Source organism: Coenobita brevimanus, chromosome 45 (genome assembly GCF_032717465.1).
Source record: "Coenobita brevimanus isolate Jiangsu-jjx chromosome 45, ASM3271746v2, whole genome shotgun sequence".
Lineage (NCBI taxonomy): Eukaryota > Metazoa > Arthropoda > Malacostraca > Decapoda > Coenobitidae > Coenobita > Coenobita brevimanus.
Window position 1 is genome coordinate 24,947,666 of NC_136998.1, and position 10,580 is coordinate 24,958,245.

At 34.9% G+C, this 10,580-nt stretch overlaps 2 pseudogenes; both read right to left on the reverse strand.

The window, feature by feature from the left end:
* Positions 1-5,638: 5,638 nt before the first annotated feature.
* On the reverse strand, positions 5,639-6,433 carry LOC145398295 (cytochrome c oxidase subunit 3 pseudogene; annotated as a pseudogene).
* On the reverse strand, positions 6,427-7,433 carry LOC145398377 (ATP synthase subunit a pseudogene; annotated as a pseudogene).
* Between the last annotated feature and the right edge of the window lie 3,147 nt (positions 7,434-10,580).

Genomic DNA, 10,580 nt, shown 5'->3' on the forward strand with positions numbered 1-10,580 from the left:
CTAGGGAGTAGTTTAATAAAAATTTTAGCTTTGGGAATTAAGACAAGGTAAACACCTTCTCCCTAAGATTACTAAGAACCAATCTTATCTAATGCTTTCAAAACACTTGTTTTCTTTTAAACTATGCAACCAATCTAACATTTTATCTCACCACATTGCTGCCAGAGGCATAATCAAATAAAACCTAAAATAAGAAATTGTTAAAACCTGGCCCGTAATAATGTAAGGATCTTCAACAGGACGAGCCCCAATTCAAGTTAATAAAACAACTGTAGAAACCAAAAACCAAAAAAAAAATTGATTTAACGGATAAAATCTAAGACTCCGAAATTTCGAGAAATGAGTAAAAGGAAGAATTATAAGAATTGCCACTGAGAGCACTAAATCAATTACACCCCCCAATTTATTAGGAATAGATCGCAAAATCGCATAAGCAAATAAAAAATACCACTCCGGCTGAATATGAGCTGGAGTTACCAAAGGATTTGCAGGAATAAAATTGTCTGGATCCCCTAAAAGATAAGGATGGAGCAAAGTAAGCAGCACAAGAGCCATTAACATAACCAAAAACCCAACAATATCCTTGAAAGTGAAATAAGGATGAAAAGGAACCTTATCCACTTGCCTTAAAACACCCAAGGGATTATTCGCCCCAGCCTGATGAAGAAACAAAATATGAACCAAAGTCGCAGCAGCAATAACAAATGGAAACAAAAAATGAAAAGTGAAAAAACGAGTTAAAGTAGCATTTTCCACAGCAAATCCTCCTCAAATCCACTGAACCAAAGAAGTACCAATATAAGGAATCGCTGAAAACAAATTAGTAATCACAGTCGCACCTCAAAAAGACATTTGGCCTCATGGTAAAACATAACCTAAAAAAGCCGTCGCCATTATCAAAAAAAGAATCACAACACCTACTATTCAAGCATGAAAAATCATGTAAGAACCAAAATACATCCCCCGACCAATGTCAAGATACAAACAAATAAAGAAAAAAGACGCTCCATTAGCATGCAAAGTCCGTAATAATCACCCATAATTAACATCTCGTTGAATATGAGCTACCCTAGAAAATGCCAAATCAATATGCGCAACATAATGTATAGCTTGAAACAGACCAGTAACAATTTGAACAACCAAACACAAACCAAGCAATGACCCAAAATTCCAAAAAATAGAAATATTCCTCGGAATAGGTATATCAACTAGTGCCCCATTAGCAATTTTTAACAATGGATGAAACTTACGTAACGGTGTTATCATAAGTTATTAACCGCAAAGGACTAGAAGACGAACTTATTACCTTAACAACTACAAACAGCGTCAATAGCAAATAGCTAATAATAAACATCGTAAACATAGCCCTAGGTTCATTGTAAATAGTCCTCACATTCATAGCAGAATTTCTAATATCAGAATACTTAGATAAAAAAGTTGTAGTTGACTCTCCAATTTTATTTGCCACTATCACAGGATCCACAAAAATCAGAAAAAAAACTAATAATCAATGCTAAAAAAAAAGATAAAAAAAAAAAATCTCTTCTAACCTTAAATTGCTCATTAGCTGCTAAAGACGCAACATAAATAAACAACACTAATATTCCACCCAAAAAAATCAAAAATAAAATATATGAAAACCAGTAACTCTTAGCAAACAATCCAGTAGTAATTGAAATCAAAACCGTTTGAATTAATAGCACAAGACCCGTTGACAAAGGATGAATTAAACGCATAAAAATCAAAGAAAACAAAATAATAAAAGGAAGACCACACATTATCACTCCAATCTCTTGGTGTTTCAAGAAAAAAATTTCATTACTGGTTTACAAGACCAGAGTTTTTACTTAAACTATTAAAACTAATGTTAACTTTAAATAACGTGTTCTTATTTATTGCATTCACTATAATTTTCAGGGGACTATGAGCTTTCGCTTCAAACCGAAAACATTTATTAAATACTCTCCTAAGATTAGAATTCATTATACTTGGAATCTTCTTCTTAATATCCAACTGTCTTTCCTCAATCGGAAACGAATTATTTTTCTCTCTCTTTTTCTTAGTCCTAGCAGCCTGCGAAGGCGCCCTAGGTCTAGCTCTGCTAGTCTCCATTGTTCGCTCCCTTTGGAAATGACTACTTCAGAACCTTTAATAGATTAGAATGCTAAAATACTTATTCATACTCCTTATATTAATGACATTCGTAAAGGACTGGTCTCTGATTCAAACAGGAATCCTAGCTGTATCATTTTTATTCGCCATTTTATACAATCACGACTTTTTCATATATAACCTAGGATTTAGACTAGGCACAGACTACTTAAGCTACATTTTAATCCTACTAAGCATTTGAATTATAGCACTCATTGTTATATCCAGAGTAAAAATTACATTCACCTCAAACTTCCCCAGACTATTTCTATTAGTCAACTTAGCTCTATTAATTTTCCTAGTATTAACTTTTAGATCTATAAACTACCTACTATTTTATATTACCTTCGAAGCTTCCCTAATCCCGACTCTAATCCTAATCTTAGGCTGAGGATATCAACTAGAACGAATCCAAGCAGGAGTTTATATACTATTCTACACCCTATTTGCATCCCTACCACTCCTAGCCTCCTTGCTTTACATCTATAAAACAAACGGGACACTCACCATCGGAGCTCTTTACCAAAGAATCAACCTAAGAATCCTATCCCTTATTTGATTCGTCTCCTCTATTATAGCCTTCATCGTGAAACTACCTATATACTTATTTCACCTCTGACTACCAAAAGCACATGTTGAAGCTCCAGTAGCAGGATCAATAATCCTAGCCGGAGTTTTACTAAAACTAGGAGGTTATGGCCTAATCCGAATCCTACCTTTATTTACCGAAATAAATAAGAACTTAAGATGGCTATGAGTTAGATTAAGAATCCTAGGAGGGTTCTTCGTTAGTATTATCTGTCTACGACAAGTAGACATAAAATCACTCATCGCTTACTCTTCTGTAGCCCACATAAGATTAGTACTTTGTGGGCTCTTAACCTTTGGGTGATGAGGAATAAATGGAGCTGTTGTAGTAATAGTAGGCCACGGTCTATGTTCTTCAGGGCTATTCTGCCTTGCAAACATAGTATATGAACGAATCGGAAGACGAAGCCTTCTAATTAATAAAGGCCTATTAAATTTTATGCCGAGAATTGCACTATGATGATTCTTACTAAGAATCAGTAACATGGCCGCGCCTCCTTCCATTAATTTACTAGGAGAAATCAATCTAATCATAAGAATCATTAGATGAAACAAATTAACTGCCCTCACAATCAGATTACTATCTTTTTTCAGAGCAGCTTATACTCTTTATCTTTATTCAGTCAGACAACACGGTGTATTCTCTAGATCTCTATACTCCTGTTGCTCAGGAAAAGTACGAGAGTACTTAGTTTTAAGACTTCATTGAATTCCCCTAAATATCTTAATTCTGAAAAGGAACCTGATTATACCTAACATCTAATTAAACCTTTACCACCTTTTTATATATTAACTATATTACAATTCAGCTCGTTCGGGTAGTTTATTACTAAAACGTTAGTTTGTGGCGCTAAAAAAATAAAAATCTTATCCTGAACCATGATTTGAAAAATTTCAATACACCTAACAAGAATAGTTTTCCTAATATTTTTCTCTCTAATCTCATTATTCATATCCCTCCTGTGCTTATTTGACAAAACATGCTATGTTATTGAATGAGAAATTCTAAGAATCAACTCATCCTCTATCGTTGCTACATACATTTTCGACTGAATATCTCTTATATTCATAGGATTTGTTATATTTATTTCAGCAATAGTACTTTTTTATAGAGGAAGATATATAGAAGGAGACCCCAACATAAACCGATTTATATACTTAGTTTTAGCTTTCGTTCTATCGATAATCTTTTTAATCATCAGCCCTAATTTAATTAGAATTCTTTTAGGATGAGACGGCCTAGGATTAGTATCCTATGCACTAGTAATTTACTATCAAAACGAGAAATCCGCAAACGCCGGAATACTAACCGTTCTATCCAATCTAGTCGGAGACGTGGCAATTCTCTTAAGAATTGCCTTAATATTCGTTGAAGGAGGCTGAAATTTCATTTTCCACGTATTTTACCTGGATGACAACTTCACACTGTTAATAAAAAGACTTATTATTATAGCAGCAATAACTAAAAGAGCTCAAATTCCATTCTCCGCTTGACTACCCGCTGCTATGGCAGCCCCAACACCAGTATCAGCTCTAGTTCACTCCTCAACCCTTGTTACAGCCGGAGTCTACCTCCTCATCCGATTCAGGCCCGCATTATCAGAAACGACTTTACCAACCCTACTACTATTCAGATCTCTAACAATATTTATATCAGGTCTAGGAGCTAATTTCGAATACGACTTAAAAAAAATTATTGCCCTATCAACCCTCAGCCAACTAGGAGTAATATTAAGAATCCAAGCCCTAGGGTTTAAAGACCTCGCATTCTTCCATCTTCTTACTCATGCACTGTTCAAAGCTCTTTTATTCATATGCGCCGGAGCCATAATTCATAATGTAAAAGAATACCAGGTTATTTGACTAATAGGAAGACTAGTGACCTCCATGCCCCTAACCTGTATATGCATAAACCTAGCAAACCTAGCATTATGTGGGACCCCATTTCTAGCAGGATTCTACTCAAAAGACCTTATCCTAGAAATTGCCTTTATAAGGTGAATCAATACTGTAATTCTATTTCTCTACATCTTCGCAACCATATTAACAGTATGTTACACCTTCCGCCTAATTTTTTACTCTATAACCGGAGAATTTAACTTAGCTAGATTCAGAAACATTGACGACTCATCCTCCATCATAACTTCACCTATACTAGCTCTTAGAAGAGGAGCAATTCTTAGAGGAGCACTATTATCTTGGCTAATCTTTCCAGAATCCTACATTATTTGCCTTTCTCCCCTTATAAAAAACCTAGTACTAACAATCAGAATCCTCGGAGGACTAATAGGCTATCTCCTCAATATTATAAACGTAAACTTCAAATTAAACTCACTCAATCTTTATCCTTTAGTAGTATTTTCAGGTTCTATATGATTCCTACAGTTCCTATCCACCTTCAACCTATCCAAATCTAGCCTTAGTCTAGGCCAAAACTACTCCAAAATAATCGATAAGGGATGATCCGAAATCAGAGGAGGCCAAGGAATCTTCGAAACATTAATAAGCTTGTCCAAACTACATCAAATAATTAGTGATAGAAACTTTAAATCTTTTATAAAAATCTTCCTTATTTTAACCCTTATACTCTCATTCTTTAATATTTACTTTTATAATTTATTTGTAGAATATCGCGTTGAAGTTGCGAAAGAGATGAATACATCTAAAAGTGCTTAGCTTCTAAAAAAATAATTTAACTATACAGCGAAAACGTATCGTGTTATACTTACACCACAGAAGCTTTCTCTTGATAGGAAGGTAACTTCAATTCAATCATTAACAGTGATTAGCCTCTCCTTTGGCTTCTACCAAAATTAGAGACTACATAGTCAAAGCTTAGGCCGAAACTAAGTGCAAAACTTCGCTTTCTAATCTACTTACTTATTTTTTATCCACCTCATCAATAAATAAAAATGTAAAGGAACAATCAAACTACATCAACAAAATGCCAATATCATGCAGCAGCCTCAAAACCAAAATGATGAGTCGGAGAAAAATGACACATATAAAGACGATACAAACATACCATCAAAAAAGTAGTACCAATAATCACATGTAAACCATGAAAACCTGTAGCTACAAAAAAACAAGATCCACAAACCGAGTCAGCAATAGTAAACGGAGCCTCAAAATACTCAAAAGCCTGAAGAGCCGTAAAATAAACACCTAAAAACACAGTAATGCCAAGACTCTGAAGAGCTTCATTATGGTTAGACCCCATAATAGCATGATGAGCCCAAGTCACTGTAGCTCCTGAAGACAAAAGAATAATAGTATTCAAAAGAGGAATTTGAAATGGATTAAACGGAATAATTCCCTTAGGCGGTCAAGTCATACCAATTTCCACAGCAGGAGCCAGCCTCCTATGAAAAAAAGCCCCAAAAAACGAAAAAAAGAAGAAAACTTCTGAGACAATAAACAAAATCATCCCCCACCGCAATCCAGCAACCACAACTCTAGTATGTAATCCTTGATAAGTCCTTTCACGTACTACATCTCGTCACCACTGAATTATAGTCAAAATAACAGCAACAAACCTCAAAATAAGAAGGTCTATATTAAACTGATGAAATCATTTAACTAACCCAGTAGTTAATATTATCGCTCTAATAGACCCAGTTAAAGGCCACGGTCTTATTTCTACCAAATGATAAGCATGATGTCCATGTGATGTTGCCATTAGTTAACTTCTCTTGCAAACAAAGTTCTTAAAACGGCAAAAACATAAGATTGAATAACTGCAACAGCAAGTTCAAGCAAAAGAAGTAAAATCTGAGCAACAAATAAAAGAACTAAGGTTAATGAAGGACCAGTCCCCCCTAAAAGAGTTAACAACAAATGGCCAGCCATTATATTAGCCATTAACCGAACCGCCAAAGTTCCAGGCCGAATAATATTTCTAATACTCTCAATTAATACCATAAAAGGTATTAAAACTACAGGTGTTCCCTGAGGAACTAAATGAGCAAACATATGCTGAGTATGATTAAACCAACCATAAATCATAAAAGTCAACCAAAGAGGAAGAGCTAACCCTAAGGTCATAACTAAATGCCTAGATCTAGTAAAAACATAGGGCAAGAGACCCAAGAAATTATTAAAAACAATAAACGAAAACAAAGAAACAAAAATAATAGTTCTACTTTGTAATTTCGGCCCAAGAATATTTCTAAACTCTTGATGCAAAGCTATATTCAACTTATATCACACAACAGACCACCGAGAAGGAGAAACCCAATAAATATAGGGCAAAAATATCAACCCCCCAAAAGTAGAAAGTCAATTTAATACCAACTCCATTAAACCAGAGGAAGGTTCAAAAATAGAGAATAACCTTGCTATCACTTTCAGATCTTTTCTACAATACCAATCTCCCCCGATCTTGATTAAATTTTTTTTGGAACTCTAATATAATAATTCATTACAATGAAAACAATAAACGTAATTAAAAACATAATAACTAAATTCAGCCACAAAATAGGAGCCATCTGAGGGATCGGATGATATCCTCACAGGATAACTTAAGCCTGACAAACTTATGTTATTTTTTAACTAATCAACCAAACAATTATAATCATAAACGGAATTAAAAGTCCAAAAAAATTAACAAACACGCAACACGGCATAACCCATTTAAATCCCTGCTGATCCACGAAAGAAATTACCAACCTAGGAGTCCTAATAGTCAAAGACATAATTGATACTCGAAGATAAAAATACAAAGTTACAAGAGCAGACCCAAGAAGCACAACCAGCAAAACAAAATTACCTGCCCCTACCAACTCTTGAATAACTAACCACTTAGGAACAAACCCAGTAAAAGGAGGAAGACCCCCTAACGACAACAAAGAAAAAAATACCAGCATTTTCACCTCAGCAGGAAAATTATAGGTTAAAAGATGATTAAAATGAAAAGCTTCCTTATAATGAAAAAGAACAACAATAGATAAAGAAATCACAGAATAAAACAAAAAATAAACACCTATAGTTACTTCTCTTACCAAAATAGAAGAAAGCATCCAACCAATATGATTGATTGAAGAGAAAGCCAGCACCTTACACAAAGAGGTCTGATTGATATCCCCTACCGCACCTACAACAGCTGACAACATCCTAGCCACAGAAAAATACACTTCCATCATCCTCACTCTAGCCAGATAACATAATAAAAACAAAGGAGCAACTTTTTTAACCCTCATCAAAATTATAGCCTGAGGCCAAAGCAAACCACCCATAACTTGAGGAAACCAAAAATGGAAAGGAGCACCCCCTAACTTTAAAATTAAAGCACAAAATAAAATAACAGAAGCAACCCCAAAATAAATTAATATAAAAGAAGCTGAAAAAATGATTAAAGAAGAACCCAAACTTTGAATTAAAAAATACTTCAAAGCCGCCTCCGAAGAATACTGGTTACTTTTAGTAATCATAAGAGGAATAAATGACAGCAAATTCAACTCCAACCCAACTCAAGCCCTAAATTACGAACAAGATGAAATAGAAAGCAAAGTTCCCGAAACTAAAGTAGAAAGAAACAATAAATTAGGATAAGAAAAATAAATTCAAAAGAGAAAATCTTTTAATTAACACAAATTAATTAACTACTTCTTTCGCAGGTATAGGTAATATCTAAATTACAAAGTTGACATTATCAGCGTCAACCTCACTAAGAACTATACCACTTTTAACCACTAAAAAGAGGGAATTATACCCATAAATGGGATATGAACCCATCAGCTTTATCTTAGCTTATCTTTTTAATTACCCACCAGAAGTAATCATACTATAACAGGTTTAAAAGACCCACACTTAAACTTCAGTCATCTGGTGAAATTTAACCTAAGCTTCATCAGAAGATGTAACTCATGACAAAAAGGACTTAACAGAAACTCCTTCTACTACAATAGGCATAAAACTATGATTAGCACCACAAATTTCCGAACACTGACCATAAAACAAACCGGGACGAGAAATTAAAAACCTAATCTGATTTAAACGACCAGGAATAGCATCAACTTTCATCCCTAAAGCAGGAACAGTTCAAGAATGAATAACATCAGCTGCCCTTACCAGCACCCGAATCTGAGTATTGAAAGGCAACACAGCTCGGTTATCAATATCCAAAAGCCGAAATCCAGCCTCCCCTAACTCCTCAGTAGGAACCATAAACGAATCAAACTCCAACTGAGAAAAATCTGAATACTCATAACTTCAATACCACTGATGCCCAATAGACTTTAAAGTTACACTTGGATTATTAACCTCATCCAACAAATAAAGAAGCCGCAGCGAAGGTAAAGCAATAAAAATCAAAAGCAAAGCAGGCAAAACAGTCCAAATCACCTCAATTGTCTGATTTTCTAACAAAAAACGATTAATAAACCTATTAAAAAATAACCTAGCCATTATATATCCCACAAGAGTTGTAATAAGAATTAAAACTACTATCGCATGATCATGAAAAAAAATTAACTGCTCCATAAGAGGTGAAGCCCTGTCTTGCAATCCCATATACCCTCAAGTTGCCATTAATTAATTCTAAAAGAGAATAACATTCTCATTCATAGGTCCTAAACCTAGTGCATTAATCTGCCATTTTAGAAATTAGAAACTAAAGGAATTTCCATATATCTATGATCTGCAGGAGGATGGGCGTGCTTTCACTCAATAGAAGTAGGGAAATACATCGAAAACACAACTACACGATAAGACACTATTCTCTCTCAAATAATAATAATGAATCCTAATACAGCCACTAAAGAAATCATAGACCCAAGTGATGATAAAACATTTCAAGCCGTATAAGCATCCGGATAATCAGAATACCGCCGAGGCATCCCATTCAACCCTAAGAAATGCTGAGGGAAAAAAGTAATATTAACTCCTAAAAACATAGTACAAAAATGAATCTTCAACCACTTAGGATTTAATGCCAACCCAGTAAACAAAGGATATCAATGCGCCAATCCAGCAAAAATCCCAAAGACCGCACCCATGGAAAGCACATAATGGAAATGCGCCACAACATAATAAGTATCATGTAAAATAATATCAATTGAAGAATTAGCTAACACAACCCCCGTTAATCCTCCTACTGTAAATAAAAAAATAAACCCTAATCCCCAACACATAGAAGGTCTATAGTTAATTTGCGTTCCATGAAGAGTTCCCAATCACCTAAAAATTTTTATTCCAGTAGGAACCGCAATAATCATCGTTGCTGACGTAAAATACGCTCGAGTATCCACATCCATTCTCACAGTAAACATGTGGTGAGCTCACACTACGAAACCAAGAATCCCAATAGCTAACATAGCATAAATCATACCTAACCTACCAAAAGCCTCTTTTTTCCCAGACTCCTGACTAACAATATGCGAAATCATCCCAAACGCAGGTAAAATTAAAATATAAACCTCAGGATGTCCAAAAAATCAAAACAAATGCTGATAAAGAACAGGATCACCTCCTCCAGCCGGATCAAAGAAAGAAGTGTTCAAATTACGATCTGTTAACAACATAGTAATCGCACGAGCTAAAACAGGCAAAGAAATTAAAAGCAAAATAGCCGTAATAAACACTGACCAAGCAAACAAAGGCATACGATCCATCGTCATACCTCGAGGACGCATATTAATAACAGTAGTCATAAAATTAATAGCACCCAAAATAGAAGAAACCCCAGCTAAATGTAAAGAAAAAATTCCCAAGTCAACAGATGCTCCAGCGTGAGCAATAGCCGCAGACAATGGAGGATATACAGTCCAACCTGTACCAACTCCACTCTCTACCATTCCTCTCATTAAAAGCAAAGTCAAGGAAGGAGGCAACAATCAAAACCT